Source organism: Oryzias latipes, chromosome 13 (genome assembly GCF_053564925.1).
Source record: "Oryzias latipes strain Hd-rR chromosome 13, Olatipes_Hd-rR_3.1".
Taxonomy (NCBI): domain Eukaryota; kingdom Metazoa; phylum Chordata; class Actinopteri; order Beloniformes; family Adrianichthyidae; genus Oryzias; species Oryzias latipes.
The window spans coordinates 30,491,885-30,515,406 of NC_136249.1; the positions used below are offsets into that span (position 1 = coordinate 30,491,885).

General features: G+C 39.8%; 1 protein-coding gene across 2 annotated transcripts in view; it reads right to left on the bottom strand.

Moving 5' to 3' along the window:
• The window catches only part of cntn5 (contactin 5), a 178,861-nt gene extending 167,005 nt beyond the window's left edge, over positions 1-11,856 (bottom strand). Inside the window, exon 1 of one of the 2 annotated variants that reach the window (XM_023961649.2) lies at positions 11,419-11,856. The gene's annotated coding sequence lies outside the window, so the exon portion shown is untranslated. The remainder of the gene's footprint in view (positions 1-11,418) is intronic. The other variant, XM_023961650.2, reaches the window with a different exon arrangement.
• Between the last annotated feature and the right edge of the window lie 11,666 nt (positions 11,857-23,522).

A 23,522-nucleotide genomic window follows, 5' to 3' on the forward strand; every position in this document is an offset into this window, starting at 1 on the left:
TCTGTGTTGATTTTTCGAATGAATATAATCTGCGTATTTTATTTTAAATAACTGATCTGCATGTGCTATGTTGATTTTCAAAATAGTGTTATGTTTATTTTACATAATTAATAAGTAATTCATCGTTGTCATGTGATTATTGATACTTTCCTATTCTTAATGAAATGAAACTGTGTTGGGAAGGTTGGTAAGATACCTGATAAAATGTTATGAACCAGATAATGATAAATCATGTAATAAAATGGTTACGTTAGAACAGGGGTGGGATTATATAAATTTGCTTCCTTCCACTCCCCTTTAAGCAATTTTTGATTTAATGTCTAATTATCCTGAGTTTGATACGTCTTTGTATGAATGTATAACAGCTGATTGTATTGTTCTGTGCATCATTCCTGCTTTGATAGCTTGAAATAAACAATTTCAAATCAAATCAAATTCATAAATTGATTGAATATGTGTGATTTTGATTAGAAGAGTTGCTTAAATAGTTACCATGTGAGAAGTATGTAATTAAGCTCAACTGGAAACAACTCTACGTAATAAATCTAATTTGAAGTCACCGAGTTCTCTTTCAGAGAAATGTAAATTGCCCATTTTCACCTGAGTGGCCCTCTGCACCCCAAAACTACATGAATGCAAAAAGGTTTCATCCTGCTCTAAGATGAATCATATGCTCTGACTCTCTTAAATCAGAAGGTCAAGTGTGTGTCACTAATTGAATCTAATCTTGCAGTTTGAGCTATCAGCCTGATGCAGATGTTGCCCTAAACTCTGCATAAGACTCCCCCGAAACTGCTTCGCCCGATTTTCACGTCTTCATCTGGCTAATGTTTGCAGAACATAAGATTTTGTTAGACTTTGGAAAGATTTAAAAAAAAAAAAAAAGAAAAATCAAAGAGTTTTATGCTTCATCTTGGCTGTGGAAGATAAGGCCTTTAACTGTCATAAGAAATTAGGAGCTGCCTGCTAAAAAAGCCTCCATCCTGAGGCTAATCCCCACCATCATCTTTACCATCTCTAAAATACTTACAAACTATCTGTGCAGGAAATGCAACCGCACATTTCTGCACCAATGCAATTAAACAGAAATGCTGAAGTTTCAATAGCCTATATGTATTTTTCAAACTTAAGGGGACTCCTGATTATAAAGTGCTCTGTTAATGAATGGTCTATTTCCTACATTGTAATAAATTATAATTATAAATATAAGGTGCATTCACTGAGACAAAAGAATCGTAGATAAGTTCAACAGTCAGTCAATTAGACTTTATTAAAATAAATGCCTTCACAGTAACTCTAGAATTTGTTTGACATTCTACACGTTAGCCTGTTCACAATCCCTGTAACTCCTAATATTGAACACATAAACACATAAAAACATGATATTGCTTAAAAAAAAAAAAAAAAAAACTAACTCCCAACCTTGTTAGTAACACCTTTAAAAAATACACAGTCCGACATTGCCAGAGTATTCACAATGCCTGTAACTCCTAACCTTGTTTGCAACACATAAAGAAACCATCACGACTAAAACAAACGTTACTGTGACAATACCAACTTCTAACCTTGATAGTAACGCTCAAGAAAGAAAACACAGTTCGACACTGCTGCATATCATTACGTTAGCATATTAGCATATTCATAATGTAATCTAGCCACAGGGGTTGCAAGCCAGTAACTTCTGTGCCGGTCCCAAGCCCGGATAAATAGAGAGGGTTGCGTCAGGAAGGGCATCCGGCGTAAAAATTGCCAAAATAACCATGCGAATCATCCACAACACTTTAGACATACCGGATCGGTCGAGGCCCGGGTTAACAACGACCGCCACCGATGCTGTTAACCTACAGGGTGTCGGTGGAAATTTGACTACTGTTGGTCGAAGAAAGAGGGGAGGCAGAAGGGTCCGTTGCCAGAGAGAGAAGGGAAAAGGCAGGAACATAGGTTTGAGAATAGGGACTCTTAACGTTGGCACAATGACAGGGAAAGGCAGAGAGCTGGCAGACATGATGGAGAGAAGGAAGGTAGATGTACTGTGTGTGCAGGAGACAAGGTGGAAGGGCAGCAAGGCACGTAGTATTGGAGGAGGATACAAACTGTTCTATCATGGTGTTGATAGGAAGAGAAACGGGGTAGGTGTGATTCTGAAGGGGGAGTTTGTAAACAGTGTTCTAGAGGTGAAAAGAGTCTCAGACAGGATGATGAGCCTAAAGTTAGAAATTGAAGGGGTGATGGTGAATGTAGTCAGTGGGTATGCGCCACAGGTTGGCTGTGAGTTAGAAGTGAAGGAGAGATTCTGGAGTGAGTTGGATGAGGTCATAGAGAGTTTTCCCAGAGGAGAGAGAGTTGTTATTGGAGCAGACTTTAATGGGCATGTTGGTGAGGGCAACAGAGGTGATGAGGAGGTGATGGGCAGGTTTGGTGTGAAGGAAAGGAATCTGGAGGGACAGATGGTGGTGGACTTTGCGAAGAGGATGGAAATGGCTGTAGTCAACACTTACTTCCAGAAGAGAGAGGAACATAGAGTGACATACAGAAGTGGAGGTAGGAGTACTCAGGTGGACTACATCCTATGTAGACGAGGTCATTTGAGAGAGGTTAATGACTGCAAAGTGGTGGTAGGAGAGAGTGTAGCCAGACAGCACCGCATGGTGGTGTGTAAGATGACTCTGGAGGTCAGGAAGAAGAAGATAGGGAAAACAGAAAAGAAGACCAAGTGGTGGAAGCTACAGAATGAAGAAACTTGTGAGGAATTTAGGCAGAAGTTGAGGCAGGTCTTGGGTGGTCAGGATGAACTTCCAGATGACTGGGAAACTACAGCAGAGATTATCAGGGAAACAGGTAGGAAGGTGCTAGGTGTGTCATCTGGAAAGAGGAAAGACGGTAAAGAGACTTGGTGGTGGAATGAGGAAGTACAGGAATGCGTCCAGAGGAAGAGGTTGGCAAAAAGGAAGTGGGATGTAGAAAGGACTGAGGAAGGTAGACAGGAGTACAAGGAAGCGCAGCGTAGAGTGAAGAGAGAGGTGGCAAAGGCCAAACAGAAAGCTTACGATGAGCTTTATGACAGGTTAGACACAAAGGAAGGAGAGAAGGACTTGTACAGGCTAGCCAGACAGAGAGACAGAGATGGGAAGGACGTGCAACAGATAAGGGTGATTAAGGACAGAGATGGAAAGGTGCTAACAACCCAAGAGAGTGTACAGAAAAGATGGAAGGAGTATTTTGAGGAGCTGATGAACGAGGAAAATGACAGGGAAAGAAGGGAGGAAGATGTGGTTGTTGTGGAGCAGGAAGTAGCAGAGATTGGAAAGGATGAGGTTAGGAAGGCTCTGAAAAGGATGAAGAGCGGAAAGGCCGTTGGTCCTGATGACGTACCTGTGGAGGTATGGAAGTGCTTAGGAGAGACAGCAGTGGAATTTCTAACAAGGTTGTTCAATAGGATTTTAGAGAGTGAGAAGATGCCTGAGGAATGGAGGAGAAGCGTTCTGGTCCCGATCTTTAAGAACAAGGGTGACACGCAGAACTGCAGCAACTATAGAGGAATAAAGTTGATGAGCCACACAATGAAGCTGTGGGAAAGAGTAGTGGAAGCCAGGCTTAGGAAGAAGGTGGAGATTTGTGAGCAGCAGTATGGTTTCATGCCCCGTAAGAGCACCACTGATGCCATTTTTGCTTTGAGAATGTTGATGGAAAAGTACAGAGAAGGTCAGAAGGAGCTGCATTGTGTGTTCGTAGATTTAGAGAAGGCGTATGACAGGGTGCCGAGGGAGGAGCTGTGGTACTGTATGAGGTCGTCTGGAGTGGCAGAGAAGTATGTCAGAGTAGTTCAGGACATGTATGAGAGAAGTATGACGGTGGTGAGATGTGCTGTAGGTCAGACAGAGGAGTTCAAGGTGGAGGTGGGACTACACCAAGGATCAGCTTTGAGTCCTTTTTTGTTTGCTATGCTGATGGACAGGCTGACAGACGAGGTAAGACAGGAATCTCCCTGGACAATGATGTTTGCGGATGACATTGTAACTTGCAGTGAGAGTAGAGAGCAGGTGGAGGAACAGCTAGAGAGGTGGAGGTTTGCTCTGGAAAGAAGAGGTATGAAGGTCAGTCGTAGTAAGACAGAATACATGTGTCTGAACGAGAGGGATCAAGGTAGAAGCGTTAGGTTACAGGGGACTGAGGTGAAGAAGGTGCAGGAGTTTAAGTACTTGGGGTCAACAGTTCAGTGTGATGGGGATTGTGGAAAAGAGGTGAAGAGGCGAGTGCAGGCAGGTTGGAGCGGTTGGAGGAAAGTGTCAGGAGTGTTGTGTGACAGAAGAGTGCCAGCAAGACTCAAAGGAAAGGTGTACAAGACAGTGGTGAGACCAGCTCTGCTCTATGGGTTAGAGACGGTAGCAGTGAGACAGAGACAAGAGGCTGAGATGGAGGTAGCAGAGATGAAGATGTTGAGGTTCTCCTTAGGAGTGACCAGGTTAGACAGGATAAGGAACGAGTACATCAGAGGGACGGCTCACGTTGCCTGTGTTAGCGACAAAGTCAGAGAAGCCAGACTGAGATGGTTTGGACATGTTCAGAGGAGGGATAGTGGATATATTGGTAGAAGGATGTTGGAGATGGAGCTGCCTGGCCGGAGGGCAAGAGGACGGCCAAAGAGGAGATATATGGATGTCTTAACAGAGGACATGAAGTTGGCTAACGTTAGGGTAGAAGATGTTCATGATAGAGTGAGGTGGAAAAGGATGATTCGCTGTGGCGACCCCTGATGGGAAAAGCCGAAAGAGAAAGAAGCATATTCATAATGCATTTAACCAACCTCATTTTCAACATTTAAAAAGACAAACGCCAATTGTAGGGGTATCTGAAGCTGTAGTGGTGTCCTAATGTGTTTTATCAGCTAATACTGGCTATCCCTTTGTCAGTAAGGTGATCCACTACACGCCTGTGGCAGGGAGCACAGATGTTTGAAGGGATAAATGTAGGGATACAGAGAAGCCGTAGATCTAGGGATGGGGAGTTGGATTCAGCAAACAAATATAGCTAATAAAAAAGTTCCTGTGACTACAAGTCCCAACCCTATTAGTCATAACACATACAAAAAATAATTTGACCCATAACATACGACTGCCCATACCATAACCCCACCACCACCATGGGCTACTCGATCCACAACATTGACATCTCACCCACACAACGCCACACATGCTGTCTGCCATCTGAGAGGACCAACATTCCACAGGCCACAATAGACAACCTGATCAACTCTATGCGAAGGAGATGTGTCACACTTCATAAAGGCAAATGAGGTCACATCAGATACTGACTGGTTGTCTGAGTCCCCTGACCCCCTCAATAAAACAAAACTTAAGATTTCAGAGTGGCCTTTTCTTGTGGCCTGTCTAAGGCACACCTGTGCAATAATCATGCTGTCTAATCAGCATCTTGATATGGCACACCTGCGAGGTGGGATGGATCGTCTTGCAAAGGAGAAGTGCTCACTATCACAGATTCAGACAGATTTGTGAACAATATTTCAGAGAACTGGTTATTTTGTGTATGAGAAAAATGTTTCACAGCTTTGAGTTCATACCATAAAAAATGGGAGCAATGACAAAAGTGTTGCGGTTATATTTTTGGTCAGTGTATATGGGGAAAAGTGACATATATACAGATCCCTTCTAAGTTTACTGCTTACTTTTACTATCTGAACCACTAAAAAGCAAACTTTCCATCAGGTATTTTTGGCCAAAATACTTGTAAAAAGAATTTTGAAAGATTGCTCCAAGGACACTCAAAGCTGTCTGCAGTTGACTTGCAAAGTTACCAGTGAGGACAGCACAAAGACAATAAGTTAAATGGGTTGCTTAATTAGCCAAACTGAGGCAGCAGGGCACGTCAGATAACCGCAACAACTCATTTCAGACGTTCAGATTGGATGCTAAAAGGTGAGAAAACTAGAGAGAAAGGCCGAACACTTCTGGTGTCATGCTGCTCGAGTTAATTAGATTACCTCTTAACAGATGCACGCACTTGGCACGCTGCACAGCCTCAATCTACAGCCACCTGATGTGGTGAAAATCACAAAAGAAACACCAAAGACAAGTCATGATACCTGACACGTAGCTCAATGTAGCCCAATTAAAAATGCATGATTTTCTTCACACATACTTTAGGATGACAAGAGTGTGACATCAGATTGCCTGTTTGACTCATTGGACATCAAATCTAAGTCATCCATAACAGTGACGAGTGGAGATGGGTGCTGAAAGTCTTTCATAGGCAGATGTTGTGAGGCAATTACATAAATTAAGCTGTCAGATGGGTCATGAGGGACGTTTGTCTTCCAGGCTGTGCCATACCGACGGGGCCTCCCTTCCAGACAAAGTGCCTGATAGGAAGGAAGCCGAGGAAGGGCATGCCTCTGTCACGATTACCAACGAAGCTTAAAAGAGCTATCTTTAATCTAACAAATGTATGTCATCTCAAATCTTAACAGGGAAAGATTCCCAGGGCGCAAATTCTTATCTGCTGCTTTGTTTTGAGAGCAGAATAACACCCTTGCATGAGCTGAATTCGGACAACATTTTATTTGCACAATCAAGTGTGGTCGGCCTAGCTTTAGTGTAGTCACATTATAGAAACACAAATAACATTTTACTATTATATTAATATTCTAAAAACACGGAGAGAACCAACATCTCTGCCAGACATTTTACATTGTTTCCACCTCATAACAGCAGCCGCATTTCTTTATCGGTTGAAAAAAGGAGCTCCCTCGGGTGTCTGTTGGGACAATTTCCATCTCTAGTCAGTGTTGTCACAGTAGATACATGTTTTTCAAGTTTCCCAAAGGCTTGCCATCATCAGAGTTGTCATTTTCAATTAGCCGTGCTCTTAAAAGCCTGACTGTTGGCCCAGGTCAATAAAAATTTCCATTTAAGAGGTTGAGGCAGCTGTAACTTGAAGATTGATTTCATTTAGATTGAGATTAGCTGCTATGCTAATTAGCATTTCATCTCACACCTGTCCCCAAGTGGATTTGCAGACATTTTAAAACCAGAGCTGCAAGTAAATCACTGATTTACACCCAATGAGGGCAAAACTAGTCTCTAATTGGTGGGAAATGAAATCGGTACAGCTGTGTCCCTCACCCAGGTGCCCCCTCTGATTAAAAAAAGAAGACAGGAAATGTGTCAGACCCCCATCTCTAGCTGTGTTTCCATTGACTATGAAATTGCCCAAATTGAATTTGCAATAGTAAATTCGACAAATGGAAAGACAAAACTTTCAAAAAAACTTTTTTTCACCAAGTTTTTGTGCTTGGAGGAGGTGGCATTTGAGGCGTATCAATATTGACATATTTCTCAAATCTGCAATGGAAACACCTTTTTAGAATTAAATTAGTCACGTGAACTACAACCGGATGGCGATGCGGTTCTCGGTAGGAACTGGCTGCACAGCGGGCGCCACAAGAGTTCCCACAGCATCACATAGCTCATCAGCAGTTGAAGGTGTCATGTGGAATTGTTGGATCCACAGCTCTTAAAATCACAGACCACAATTTCCCAAAATGGCTTCATCTGTAGCCGCTTGCAATGTAAAGAGCTCGTATATATATATACTGAAAGCAATATTTTATATTTGGGCCAAAAAGTAAAGGTGAGTTTCAGAAGCGTCTGTCAAACTGAACTATATGAAGCTTCTGAGCCTACAAAAGCTTCAAGGTTGGTTAAGGAAAGAAACAGCAACTTTGAGAATTGGTGAGCCTAAACCCCAAAGATTTTACAGTCAAAAAATGTAGCCTAAAACAAGTAGGAGGGCAGTACACAAAACAAAACAAAAAAAATTCTGCTCTCTTTCATGGCCCAGGTATAAGACATGCACCTGCAATTTGCACCATCTGGACACGAGCAACGGGGGACCCACTAACCCCCACGTATAAAATGTTCCAGTAATCTAACAAACAGCTAACAACAGAAGAGATTACTCCGGCAGAATTCATATGAAAAAGGGCTTTAATTTAGTCAGCGGGCTTTATATAGAAGGAGCTTCATAACCGAGTCTCAGGTCTGAAGACTTGGTTTCATATGCTGGATCTGCTGAAGGGGTTCCCAGTGCTATGTCCCTGATTAGCAGCTAAGTGCAAAGAGACAAGGAGACATGATTAAGATGAGTTGCTATCATTTAAACCTAGTGTCGGAGGAAAAAAAACTAACGGGGCGTTTTCAGCGGACATGAGAGACATGGTCGTTCATAAATTATCTCATGTAAACTATTCTTGTAACAAAAGCTTGTTTTGGACTTTTTGACATCTTCTAGTTGAAAAAAGGTGCTTCTTGATGAATCCTTTCTCTCACTTCTCTTTGCACAGCTCATCTTTGGGAAAACTATGAAAGTGCCAGTATGCGGAAGCTGCAGGTGGCATCCAATGATGTGCTAAGTGTTTTTTTTTTTTTTTTAAACAAGGTGGGTGAGTGCTAGAGAGTTGCTTGTTTCTTCCAAAATTAACACTCTACTAGCTTCACAACGCACCGTCATATTCAAGTTTACCAGTAGGTTAAATACATCAGAACACACTCTTATCTTGTCCATAACTCCTATTGTGTTTAGTGTCATATGCTCTCAGTCTGATATGGAAACACTTCAAGAACTGCCTGTGTCCTTTTAACTAACTCATATGCTGGACTTTTTATAAATTTTGTTTTATGTCATTTTATTTACTTTTTTTGTGCAAGTTTTTGTTTTAATTCTTCTTTTTTAATGCTTTTGATGACTCTCTTGTATACTCTTGGGACTGCATTTATCCATTGATTGATCCATCTATCTATTCATTGATTCATCAAGCCGTCCATCTATCCACATATCCCTGAATTTGTCTATCCACGCATCCATCCATCCACAAATCCACCCATCAATTGATCCAACCATCTATCTATCCATCCATTGATTGATTCATCTACCCATCAATCCATTCATTTATTTATCCATCAAGGAAACTTACCATCCATCCATTGATTTATCCATCCATTTATCTATAAATCCATTCATCCATCTAACCATCAGTTGATTGATTTATCCATCGATCATCCATCGATTGATACATTCAATCTTTAATCCATCCATCTAAAAAAAATAAAATACATAAATTCAAACCTATCCATCCGTCTAATCAACAATCTTATTTTTGATTTGTTCTTCCATCCATCTATCCATAAATCCATCAATATAACATCCATCTATTCAGCCATATGCTGGGCGACAAAACCTCGATATCCAGAAAAAAGAAAGCTAACAGTTGGGCTCAAAGAAGTCTGCTGAACTGACCAGAATTCGTGTTAAACTGGCAAAAACTGAGAATCGTCTGTGTCCATTCTGCAAACAATACATCAAAGTCAATACAGGACAGCAAAGTGCATTGACATAACAGTGAGGTAGATGTGATAAACTCCCAAACCTTCAAAGAGTGCGAAGTAGGCTTCTTTCATCTCTGGATATCCCACGCTCACACACAAACTGCACACTCCATATAGGAGCCAACACAACCCGCAGGTCAGCATGTGTCAGAGGAGAACTTGGAGTGCTAAAATTACCGGAGCAACACCAGAGAAACACCTTTATCCCTGCGTGCTGAAGTTACTATCACTCTTTCTGCTCGCTCCTGGAATTTTTTTCCCTCGAAACCTCCTGCCTCCGACTGTACCACAGCGCTCCTCCTATGTTCTCTGACACATGCTGCATCTGTAATGTTGCTGCCAGCAGAGTTTCCTCAGTTGATCTGCAGAAAATCTCATGTCAAACGTGGAGAATAAGACCACAGGCCAAAAAAAAAAAAGAATAAATCAGCATGATTTTTATTTCAATATTGTACTAACATTAGTAGGTTTTTATTAGTAGGAACAACAAATAGTGCACCATTGTTTTTTAATGCCTCTAAATGGACTTGCCTTAAAAATAAAGAAAGGCAGGAGCGACTGGGAGATTTGTACAGTGGCTCTAAAGAGCAAATCACATCACTACGCAAAAACATTACAAAGATTACAACAATTAAAAAAGCAAAACAGTTTAAAAAAAACATATGTTAGAAATCAAAACATTTTGGAAAACAAAATAATTTCAAGAAATAAAAAAGATTTAAAAAAAAACTAAAACAAAATAAGAAACTGTTCTGACATCACAGAGGGGTGTTAAAGAGTTGATTAAGCAATCAACAAAGTTTTGTGGCAGCTGTGGCCAAAAGATTAAAAAAGCATATGGAAAAAACAAAGATATTGTTGTTTAGTGTCATGCTTTTGGTTTTATGCAAAAATTTGATTTGATTATTTTTATTTTTAAACATTTCATTTTGATTTTTGGAAATTACTTTTTTTGAAACATTTCATTCTTGTTTCATTTTTTTTTTTACTTATTTATTGTTTGTAATCGTGTTTTAGTTTCTGGAATTTTGTCTTGATCTCTAATTATTTTTTTATTTTATTTCTTTTGAGGGGGGGGGGGGTTGATTGCTTTGTGATTGATTCCATTGCTTTAAGCGAGCACGTTTTCTTCATTCTGATCCTTTTCATCTTATTTTGTAAAATAACTTACACAAAATCATTTGTTTTTCTTGCTGTGGAAATGAAAAGAAATAAAGAAATTTATATATATATATATATATATATATATATATATATATGTATATATATATATATATATATATATATATATATATATATATATATATATATATATATATATATGTTTAAGTGTTTTATTGATTGTACCTCATAATAACTTAGAGAAACTTTCAAAAAGATGTGCAATAATATAAATACGATCCAAATCAAGGAGCCGGAACCCTCAAGCCACAGTACAATCGTCTTACACCAAACATTCAGCTGCAGCAAAGCTGCAAAATTAGAGTTTGGTAGATTTGCATATCTATGATTAGATAATTCCTGTGGGTCCACTTGTGTGGTAAGTGGTGTAGGAAGCCTGCAGCTCTGCAAAGCCAAAGCTGCGCTCCTCAAAACACAAAAAAGAGCGCAGCTTCTCTCCTTTTCCTTACAAAAAACTGGTTTTGTTCTGATAACTAAAAGCTCCTTTCAAACGCAGCTAGACCTTTCCCTTTCAAGTCCCACTCAAAGCCGTTTTGTTTCCACTGTTTCGGGCGTTTTGCTGCTTTTATTTCAACTAAAAAAGAAGAATCCAAACCCGCTCAAGGCGTGATAAATATAGACACGGTGCGTGATGTGGACACGCGTTTCAGCCTCCATTCATTCCTAGCAGGAAAGTGACTACAACTATGTGAGATATGATTGGATAAAATGTTAGATGTCAAAATAAAAGTCGACACATTTCTGGTTTAGAGGATCAGCTTAATCAAGAAAACTGTTTAACCAACCACCACGCACGCACTGCAACCTGAGGCAAAAAGGAAAGCAAACTACTCACGCAGATGAAAAAACAAAAAGTCCAGTTTTCTTCTTTTTTTCTTCGTCGATCCAGATGCGTCTGCGATGCGTTTCCCGATACAATCCACTCTCAAGTCCTCCTCTCTGTCAGCCGCTTCACCTGCTCAGCCTCAAGCGGCGCATCCTCCCGTAAAAACAGCGGAAAGCTGGATGCTTCTCTCTGCCGGAGCCTCCGTCCGCGTCCTCCTCCTCTTCGGGGAGCTCCGTCTGCGCCGTGCGTCGCGGCGGACTGAGGGTTTGTTTGGGTCTCCTCACTGTCTGCCTCCACCGCTGCGGCCGGCTGAGGCTCTCTCTGCAGCGCAGCATCCCATCTCTCTGCTGCTCGTCGGAGAAGGTGGCCCTTACATACTTGAGAGGAGTGGCAGCGCACGGGTTGGTGTCCCCGCGCACGCCGACACTGTGCGCACACTGTGCAGTCAAGGGTTTCAAGGCTGAAACAAGTTTAATTTCTTTTTTTTAATCATTTATCTTATTTTTTCTAATATATATATTCTTGCCAAAATGTATCGCGCAAAATGGTCTAAATAAGTTATATAGGACTCAATCCTCGCGATTTTAACCTTTTGTTCATGCTTTGACCACTAGAGGGCAGTACTTCACAGAGCGGTTACTTATTAGTGATCTACAGTTTCCACTTCCAGTTTGAACCACTTTTGAAAAAGAAATTGACTTTCACTTCTCCAAAAAGCCACTAGATAGCTCGTTAAATTAGTTCTTACTCAGATGTAAAAAGGCGCAGAATATATAGTTAAAGGGTCTATAAACAGCTTTTTTAAAAGCCTTTCAGAGGAAACTACATCCACATATGATTACCCTTGGCACACTAAAGAATAATTTTCAATGAAACATTTGTTATTTTCACAGCTCATTTCCTAACCTGGAAGTAAGATGACTCGATCTCTGAGGAACCGCCTTTCGCACGGCCGCGAGTCTGCGTCTCGCCCACGGAAACAAACAACATCCGAACTTTTGCTAAGATGGATGTGAATATTGTGCATGTAATTTAAAAGAGTTTTTGCCGATCACTGCTAGCTCCATGGAGAAAGCCTGGGGGCAGTGCTGGCACAAGGACTCTCTCTTCCTCACTTTCATACATATGAATGTGAGAACCCGCTCATTTTCGTGGATTGGGACGGGCTGGTGCTCAGAGCGCAGGTTTTCAGAGGAATACTCAGAAATGCGTGAGTAGATCAAAATCCTGCTTTCTGTTGTGTTGTTTTTTTTCAAAGGAATGAACATTATGATTCACCTAAAAGCTCAAAAAGCTGATTTTGGTTGATGCAGGCCCTTTAAATAATCCTACTTATTGTAGTTTTTATTGCATTAAAATTGTAAAAATTTTCCAGTGGTCTTTCAAGTTTTTAGGCAAAATCCAAAAACCTGTGTCGTTTAGTTTAGACAGAGCCGCTGGAGTTCATTAGACATCAAGCTTTGGTGCAGTTTCAATAAGGAGGATCTACCTCACTCCTGGGGAAACTGGGTTTTTCTGTCACTCAATCTACACGCCACGCATCAATTAGGTCCGTCACTCCAAACCTATAACTAAATTCCCTGCCTTTTCTCAGCCCATAACAACCATATATCTATTTTAAAATCTGTTCTATAGACGGTTTTGCTGGCCCTACTCCCTCCCCCCCTTTCTCCACCTGGACCGATACTGCGTCATGGACCAGCCTTAACCAGCATCAGCGTCTGGGCTCCGGGGTTTATCCATCGATGGTCCAAGCTTATCTCACCAGGATAAAGACGTCATCTGGCCAGAGCCGAAACTGCCAAAAGACTGGACTATTCCATGCACATTTTTGTATCACAAATAAATCTCTCTTATTATTGAAATTTCCCACTGAGTTGAGGGCAGGAGCGATGACACTGAGCAACTCCACTCCCTGCCCCCTCCCCACTGCTGAGAGCTCTCTGTTTACATGCTCTCCCGTCACTCACCACCAGCCTAAGATTCTGTTATTAATAGCAAACAATAGAATTGAGTCTCAGTTCTTGTGTCTGTGAGATTATTGGGAGATCAAACCATCAAAGACACTGGTGAAATAAAAGAAAATAGCTAAAAAAAAAAAGTACAGAACGACATGGAGACAGTCGGATCAAGTTTTAGACTTTATATCCATTTTTTTCCCTTCAAAACAAGCTCAAGTTCATGCCTCCACCCTCAGTTCTGCACAGACACAGCTGAGCCCGGCATTTTTACCCTCTTCAAAAAATAATCCAGTCTGATCACAGGCATTTAAAGTGAGCAGACAAAAGAACTGTCTGTCTGCAGTATTGAGGGAAAAATGAGCCATAAATAGACATGCAGCCTCCTAGTTTGTCATTTAGTTTTCTGCCTCTGGCAACAAAGTGTGGAGCACTGCGAATGGGCTGGCAAGAGTGGGACATTTACGCCCCCAAGGGGTCACTATGAAACAGCCTGAGGCAATAAAACTTCAATGTGTCTTTTTTATTGTTGATCAAAAATCGTTTTTTTATTATTAGCTGGTGGATCTTTTAAATAAGTTAAATGAGTACATGGATCAAAACCAGATAAAGTTCTGGTCTGTTATTTTAGTTCAAACTCAAACTTTATTTATTTATATAGCGCCTTTCATTTCAGGTAAAAACACAAAGTGCTTAACATGAAAGCAGATAAAATAATCATAAAAAAGAAAAAAAATGAAAATTATTAAAAACAGAAAACACAGGACAATCAGACAAAGATGGCACCCCTCCCTCACCAGATTCCTCCCCCCACCCACCCAGTTACCCCAGTAGAACCCTGAACAGAAACAAAGAACTGCAGCTTAATTCAATTCAATTTTATTTGTATAGCCCAAAATCACAACAACAGTCGTCTCGATGGGCTTCGAAGTGAAACATGGACTCAAAAGGATCGTGAATACAAAGAGTTCAATAGTAAAATACTAAATTGAACTAACAAACTGACTAAGCTATACTGGCATCCCTGCCCTTAGACCCCCCTTCGCGGTAAGGAAAAACTCCCAAAAAAACGGATTCCGGAAAAACGAAGAAACCTCAGGGGTGCCCACATGAAGGAGGGATCCTCCCCCAGGACGGACAGGCGATTTACCAGAACTCTTAGAGAAGAATTTACTTATCTAAATCTACAACTACATATATAAAAGTCCAGCAGACGAGCTTCATCCTGCCGTGGTTGTGGGGACAGTCAAAGGCGCGAGTCGAGCCGGAGACAGGAACCACAGCCAGGTGTAGGAGCGGGAGCAAAGGCGAGGTAAACGGTCAGGAACTGGAGCACGGATGAGCCAACTGGAGTCTGGAAGCACTCCCACTCCCCAGGGGACAAAAGAGGGAGGGAGAGTACATAAATCACACTGCACCAAACAGAGGCATGGAGAACTAAATGATGAATTATGATCAAGAATAGAGGAGAGGAAGGGTAGAAGTAGAAGAGAAAAGAGGACAGAACCCCAGTGCACCATAGTTACCCCAGCTTCAACTTCTAGCAGCCTTTTAAAACAAATATTAAGTTTAATTTAAACAAATTAACATTAAGTTAAAGCTTAGAGAAGGTCTGGCTTAGTACTGCTGTGGAAACGATATCATGGGGATCCATTCATTCCAAGGCCCAGCCCGACCCCGTGGGTCATCACTACAGCGCCCGCCAACACAGAGCAGCCTAGGGCCCACTCTACAGCTATTAGGCCACAGAGCGGGACCCCAGCCAGTCCACTGCAGTAACAGCACCCCCTTCAGGTGAAGCCAGTGGTGCACACACATTTTTAATGCACACACAGCAGCCAATCAGAATCGAGTATTCACCTAGACCATGGTATAATAAATAGATAAATAATAAAAGACATAAGCAAGTACCAAAGTCATGTAAAAGCCAGACTAAAATGGTGAGACATGAGCTTCTTCTTAAAAACCTCTACAGCCTCTGCGGCCCTGAGTTTCTCTGGCAGGCTGTTCCACAGACGAGGACCGTAATGGCAGAACGAGGCCTCAACGTGTGTCTTGGTCCTCACCTTAGGAACAACTAAGAGGCCAGTGCCAGAGGACCTCAGGGTCCCCGAGGGCTCGTATTTAAAAATAATATCATTTAAATAAGAAGGCTCAAGACCATTAAAACATTTATAAACCATTAAAATAATTTTTAAATCCTGAAACACACAGGGAGCCAATGCAGTGATTTTAAAACTGGTGTAATGGGTTCCCGCCCTCTGGTCCTCCTACTTTTTCCATCCTTATCACTATCTGTCCACCTTGTCTCACGGAAAGGCTAACGGCTTCCAAGAAAAAGAAAATACACTTGGATTGAACTGATTTGAAGTTTTTAGACCTTTAGTCACTGCCACCTGATCTACACATGATCCAAACCTTCCTCTTTCTTCCAAAGATGAAAAACGACACACAAGCTGGACAGATGTTGAAGCTGCCTAATGAGGATTGAACGGTCAGTCAAATAACTGTTTTATGTTTATTTCAAACTTATGCTGTTTTAAAAATGATTTTATGTTGTATGTTGATTTTATTTCCAAAGTTGGGTTCCCACCTAGTGAGGCGACGGTGTTGCAGTGGTAGGGCGGTCAACCTCTGATCAGACGATCGTAGGTTCAATTCCCGCTTTGCCCACCCATGTGTCGAAGTGTCCTTGGGCAAGACACTGAACTCCACCTTGCCCCTGGTGAAAGGTTGGCACCAGTGTTTGGCAGCAGAGCTGCCATCAGTGTGTGAATGGGTGAATGGGACTGTGACTGTGAAGCACCTTGGGCCTTCAAAGAAAGTAGAAAGGCGCCGTATAAGTATACACCATTTTTAAGTGAATATATTTCTTTTTAAGAGAGCTGTTTTTTTAATGTGTGTAAGTTTCCCTACACACCTGGTTGAAGTCCACTGGTTTACACTGTGCTTGGTTTACACAGGATTGCTGAAAAATGACAACAATAGTCTAAAAATCTATTTAAGTCTATAAACTTCTGCCAAAAACTTCCTCTAAATGAAAGAACATAATTGGAGATGTTGATCTTAATGGCCCAGTATTTACTGCGTTTCCTTCCTGGTGTTTTTGATTTTGCAATGTTTCATTGGCTGATGTGGGGGTGTTGTTTGGACGGAAGCCTTTCAGACAGTTATTTCTTTATTCATTATTCATACAAACAGTCTTAACATTTTTCCTGAGATTGGTGGGGAGAGCTTTTAATTCTACGTCTAAGGACTGTTTGACAGAACAACTGCAGCATCCATTGATGATTACAATTGGTTGCAGACTGTCTTGAATCAATCAACCACTTTGCTATAAAACCAGCTTGTAACCTAAAGGGACACATTCATTTTCTGCTTTTTCATTTCACGCTCTTATCATCAATATGCTTTTTAAAATTTCTCATTAATTTAGGAAATCATGCCTTTAGGAAGATAACCTAATGGCCACAGGAGAAATTAGGAAATTAAAATTGAATTTCACTAATTAACCACTATTGATAACAAATGCAAAAGTAACGCACACACATAAAGATGCATTTCTTTGCAATAATCAACATTAGGCTTAAAAAGACAGACTTATCTGTCATTAAAATGAAACAAAAACAAATAGGCTGTCCTTATCTCACTGTATTTCATTAAACGTTGATAGAAAACTGTAATGACGTCTTTTATCGTTTAGGTTCAGGGGTTTGTTATTGTGTGCTCAGAAAAGTGTGGAGATGTGTGTCATGCAGCCCTGCCCTCCCAACAGAACACTAATGGCCTCAGACGAGAGAGTATAGATTAGTTGCCTCTGTTTCTGCTATCAGTTACATAGCTCATATTGCCACCCTCTGCTGTGAGCCTTTGACTGACAATATGGAGCTAACAGCCTATCTCGATCCTCCGTCATTAATTAAACAGTACCCAAGACTGAGTGCTCTTCCTATTGCACAATTGATCCATCTCAGCGCTTGTAGCTCTTATCAGCTCTTAGATCTCATCTTTTAAGAGCTGTATTTTGAGGGACCTGTTTACAGCTTTCCTTATTGGCACTGACATCATGTTGTGTTGCTACACGAAACATGTTCCTGAGAAGATCTGGGGAATTTTTTAACGCCTTTCACGGTCTCTGTATTTTCTATTCAGAATATGTATTAGTGGGCATGTGTTTCCCAGGAAACTCATTTATTTTCTTCTCAATCATATAGCATTAAGGCAAATGGTTCAAAAGGCACATTAGATTCAAACTATTCCAATGTGAACTGACAGAACTTGAGACAAATGGAATGAAATGAGCCCTTAAACCCATTTGCAAATTGCTGCTTAACCTGTCGACCATGTTTGTTACCTTCGATAATCATTTCATAAGAGCAGGATTATGACACATTTTGTAAAACAATGATGTATATAGATAAATACGTACATAAACAAGTCACACACATGCCTGCACAGTTTGCAAAACCAAGTGACCAGAGGTTAGATCAGCAAATTAAAAAAAATCAGACTTTATTTGTGCTAATATTCATTGAATCTTTGTTCTATTTTAAAGGGTCTCTATCATGCTATTCTTAAGCCTTTCAGAGTAAACTATATCCATGTAAAAAAAACATTTTACCTCTGGCACTCTAATGAACAATCTTTAAAGAATTATTAATTGCTTTTGCAGCTCTTTTTCCAACCCAGAAGGAAGACGACTCAATCTCTGAGGCTCCGCCTTTCTCTCCCTGTGGGCACGGCCATTTCAGGATGTCAACCTAGATCTGGCATCGGCAGTTTTGTCCACAAAAAATATTGGAACTTTTGAAAATATGGATGTGCATATTGTGCATTTAAAAGGAAAGGGTTTCTGCATATCACCACAGTAGTTGGTGTGAAGGTGTTAGCCTGGGGGCAGTGCTGGCAGCGCTGACTCTTCCTGGAAGGAGCTGTTCCTCACTTATCTACGTCACAATGTGAGAATCCACTCGTATTCGTTAGTTGGAAGGGGCTGGTGCTCAGAGCGCAGGTTTGTAGAGGACAATGCACGAATGGATCAAAATACTGTTTTGGGTTTGTTTTTTGTGAGGAATTAAGATTATATTACACTTAAAAGCTAAATAAATATTTTGCATGATATAGGCCCTTCAAAGTTAATTATGATTTTTTATATGTTAAACCTTGTTTTGCCTTCCCATGCCTCTGTGCAGCCTTTCAAATACAAACTGCAAGTTTGAAGACAGTTTATAAAAGTTAAGCCTAATTATTCATTCAGAATTATTGACAGAAATCTTTCTGATGCCAATTATTTTATGTTGACATTAAGCCAATAAAATCCCTCAAATAAAAAGGTACAAATGTATAATGTAGACCTTTTTTTAAGATGCAGTTCCGGGTTTTATTGGGGGAACTGGGAGGGTGGAGGGAGGAATCTGGTGAGGGAGGGGTGCCAATTTTGTGTGAGTGTCTTGTGTTTATTGTTTTAACTAGTTTTCATATTTAATGGCTATTTTATTTGCTTTCATGTAAAGCGCTTTGTGTTTTCTGTCAAAATGAAAGGAGCTATACAAACAAATAAAGTTTGAATATAATATTCACACAGAAAAAGTAACAAGAGAAACAGTCTATTGTGGCTAGGTTGGAGTATTGCTTAAAGAAAAAGAAAGATAAAAAGATTAAAAAAAAGGGGGAGTGAAATTGAATCCGCCTCTGCTCTTCTGACATGATGATCAGACATTTTTACATGGCACCGTCTCCTGCAGGATTCAAGTTTCTCGTAATAAGATGAGAATGTAAATGTTATTGATGTGCTATTGTATAATTTTGTGTCATTTGTGATCATGTTTTTCATATCCCAGTTATTCTGAGCTTTTATCATGTTTGACTATTTTGTGCACACATACATCTAGTTTTATTTTTTGTTGTCCAAATAGATTCATGTTTAAAAATACGGTTTATAGACTCTGAAAGTTTCTCTTTGAAAGGCTGATAAGGTTCTCAGTCAGTCATTTTTCCTGTTTCCTTGGCTGCATAATTCAAAAAGAATACTTATTTTAAAATAATCCAGTTGGTCAAACATCCCTGCATCAGTTTGATGTTATCCTCCACTATGTGTGCAGGGATTCTTTTTCAAGGACTGTCAGAGGTTATAAGTTCAGTTTTCCTGAGAAAGAACGTTCAAGATATCAATTTTGTGGTCAAAGTCAGAGCAAGATGGATCTGTCCGCTGTAGTCTGTGAAGGAGGAATTCAGCACCACCGGCTTTGTTCAGGCAGGGTGATAGAAATCGAGCACTTTGCCTTTTTGTTCACTGTCAATCAGCCACACACACTGAGCAGAATGCATCGAGAGAAAACGACTCTAAAGGAAAATCATAGGACAATGAGAAAAAGGAACATTTAAAAGAAATGGATTACAGAGATTGGCATCAGCTGTTCAGAGCTGCATCCATCAGTGACCATAATTTAATAGAGCGCGAGCTGCAAAGTGCAGATTAGACTCTTCACTTCTTCATATGATTTCCGGTAAGAGAAAGACTATAGAAAAGATTAAAATCATCTTCAAATTAATATTTTGGGGGGATTTCCACAAGTAATTAAACCTCCAGAAGAAACGCATAATTTTGATAAAGTATCAAGTCCAGAAATCAATTATTTATCAAAAATGTACTTGAAGTTTAGGGTTAAAGAACCATCCCTTTGTCCATGATGAAAAAAATATTCCAACACATTTTGCTTAACCCTTTAACATCGTAGACGTTGCCAGTGACACCTAAATTACACACGCTATTTGACCAACCATAGCTCCTCGACCAATCATGTGATCAATGTGAATACGCTGATTTTGATGCAGGGAAATGTGGCTATTCATAACGGCTTTGTACGATTTACAACAAGTTACTAACGTGGATTTTGCTTTTTCTCCACAACAGAATCAGCAGATTTATGTTAGTTAACGCTTCATGACAGTATAGTGTTCTGAAAACGTTGCAATCACATCATTTGTGTAAATGGCTAAAGAAAATTTCAACACTGGAGCTGAAGCTCTGGTTTTAAAAAAGCAAAAAAAGGGGATAAGCAAACCATGGCTTCCTTGTTTCCATTGATAACAGCTTCATATTAACTTTGCAAATCAGTTTTGTTTTTAGTATTATTTACATACACAGTTTTATGACAATAAACTGAGTTTACACTGCTGATCTATATAAAGTCTGTCTGGGAAATTGTACAGGATCTAACAAAAATCAGTCACAGCTCTACTTATACTTTTTTCACTAAAGAAATCACTTAACTTTCTATCTATAATATTCCTCAAATATGCAGATGACACTTCCCTTTTCCTTCAAATAGTCAATCATTCCAGGAATATCACACCTCAATCCCGCAAGCTAACTAACGGCACAAACAAAACACACTTTACATGAATCTTAGTAACACAGACTGAAAAAATCTTTGGGACTTACCTGACTGTTTAGGCATCACTGGAAACTGGAAACAGCAGCCTGATTGAGAGGATCAGCCTTTTGTTGTGAAAACTATAGTGTTGATTCACTGTATAGTACTAGGAGAAAATAACAAGAAATAACATGAGCTATATGAGCAGAAAAGAGTTGCTTCTTTGTGTAAGAATTTCTGCTCCTCCACATGTTTGCTGATCACACCTGGTTTCAGTTTGTAATCATCACAGCTGCTGTATGTTTCACCGTTTTCCTTCGCTGTTGATGCTTGCATTTCATTTCCTCTCTTTTTCTTTCCACTTTTAAGCCTCTACTCAATCATATTTGTATTTTGCAGATGATGTTTCAACTATAAAAATCATTTGTTTTCACCTGCCTTTGCTTCTCTTTAATTTAGGTTTCTTACACTCAAGAATGAAGACAATTGCTATTATAGACAGAAAAATTATTTAGCTCCATTGACTAACTACAGTGTTTCTTTGCTGTGTCACGGTTCACTTTTTGCATTTTCTTAGATTTTTTTCAGTGCAATATTTGCATGACTCATTTTTCTTTTTTTAAGCAGTACACTGTTGTTCTGCATCCTCATGGGCTGTAAACCTCATCTATCATGTCCTTTGTGTTGTGTCTCCTGTACAGAATGCGTTCAGTTTGTTTGATCTTGATAAGATCTTTATTTTCATTCTTTAATTCTGGAATTAAACAAGAGAGAAAAGTGCGAACATGTTTGCGTAGTCAGGAGTTTAACTGCCTTAAAACATCTCCAGGCTTAATTCTTCTTCGCAGATTTTAACTATTGTATTGCGTTTTTTTTTGGTTTTAGATGTAACAACTGCATTAAAAGAGAAAACCCGTATTCCAAAATCTATATTTTAGATACTATACCTCTTATTTGGATCACTGTAGTTGATATACTTTTATAGTAGTTCCGCAACTAGTAGATACATTTGGCTAAATACTATATCTATCACAAGCCACTAGGTACATTTTGTGCATTTTCCCAGAATGACATTTTGTTTTTTCCTGATACATGCGTGATATATTGCTGTATTTCATCAATGTTTCTTGCGGATCTTTACGTGAATTTAGTTTAGAGCTGTTCAAAGTTTTTGCTCGGTTGAGATGTGGGCAGTGTACATTTTTACATGATTTATGCACAATGATTACATCATTTTTACACCGTTGATTTTCTTTGCAAGATGCATATGCAAATTTGTGGCTTTCCACGACGGTACCACATATGTCTACATATGTCTAACGGACTTTTCACGCATGTATCATAGATGTATAACTTTTAAATCACGTATACAGCGCAGATTTTACATTCAAGTTACAAAATCTGTACACAAATCACTAATGCATTTCGTATAAACAGCAAAATAATCATGCACGAGTATGTTCTCAGTTAATTTACGAGTTCTTTGCGTGGTTTATTCATACTTCTTCAGTGGTGGTAACATGGTTCTATCATGAAGATTTCACATACAGACCATAATTTTCTCACTTTTTCCCCGTATATTCACGCATAACCAGTTTTCATCCGTGCAATATGGGCAAAATGTACATAGTGGCTGTTTGACACTATGTTAACAAAATTCCAAAAGTTATATTTTGTATTTACTTCTGTGTTATTTTTAGTTTTATTCTTAGTTTATGTTCCTCCTATGAAAAAGAGTCTGCGCCCATAATCCTTGATGGACAGCTTGACAACACGTTTGTTGGTAACCAGACAACTGTTCCCTGTAATTGCAGAGGTGGAAAGTGGCAGAAATTACAACCTGACAGACGGTAGAAAGCAGTGACAAGGAATGCTCTGACAAACTGTTATTGGCAGGTACAGTGCGTGAGCGGCTGAAGATGGGGAAACCATAAGGAAATAACTTTCATCTCTAAACCAATTCTCAAACATGATCTTGGCATGCTTCATAAAAAGCAGTGAGTCTGAGTGGATGGCGGGTAAAAAGCTGAAAATTGTTGTTCTTCATGATGTAAGTAAAATCACATGGTGTGCTTTCAGGAGTCAGTCAGAGGAGCCGTGTTTTTTTTCAAATCAGCATTTCAGAGCTCCTTGTTTACATTATCTACCATCAATCAACGCCTTCTTTTTGTGCCAGTTAGGGAGAGAACACTGTATACTTGTAACAACCCAAGTGTGCCACATTTGTGGTTTGCAGGCTGGTACGCAATGTCGCAGATGACTGAAACCTAATTTCCCAAGAAAGAGCTAAAGAGATGGCTATCCTCACCATTTGAGCTAACACAGCAGTACCCCACGCCCACCCCACCCATCCAAACATCTTAATTTGTCTTCATTAAACACTCCAAGAGCTGCGTTGTGTAGGGCAGCGTTCTGCTTCAGTGAAGCTCTGATTGCCGCAACAATTTGTGCGTTGACATGTAAGATAGCCCATATTCTGTAATAGACTCTAATCCAATGTGTTTTTATTGAATCTATGTTTCCTTTTTTTATTTTGGTAAATTTACTGGAAAGCTTTTTATTTGAACTAGAGCTGAATGAGAGAAAATATTTATTTCTGTGTTTTTTGCTGACATTACTGAACACATTTTTACTCATACTGTATTTGCAGTAAATAAAGTGATTTTGATGTGTTTGCTGAACAGACGAGAAGCCTCCTCCTTTATCTGCTTTTGAAAAACCATAAAGGTAAATGCCTACAGATGGTGACTTACATTAACATGCACAACAAATTTAGGCA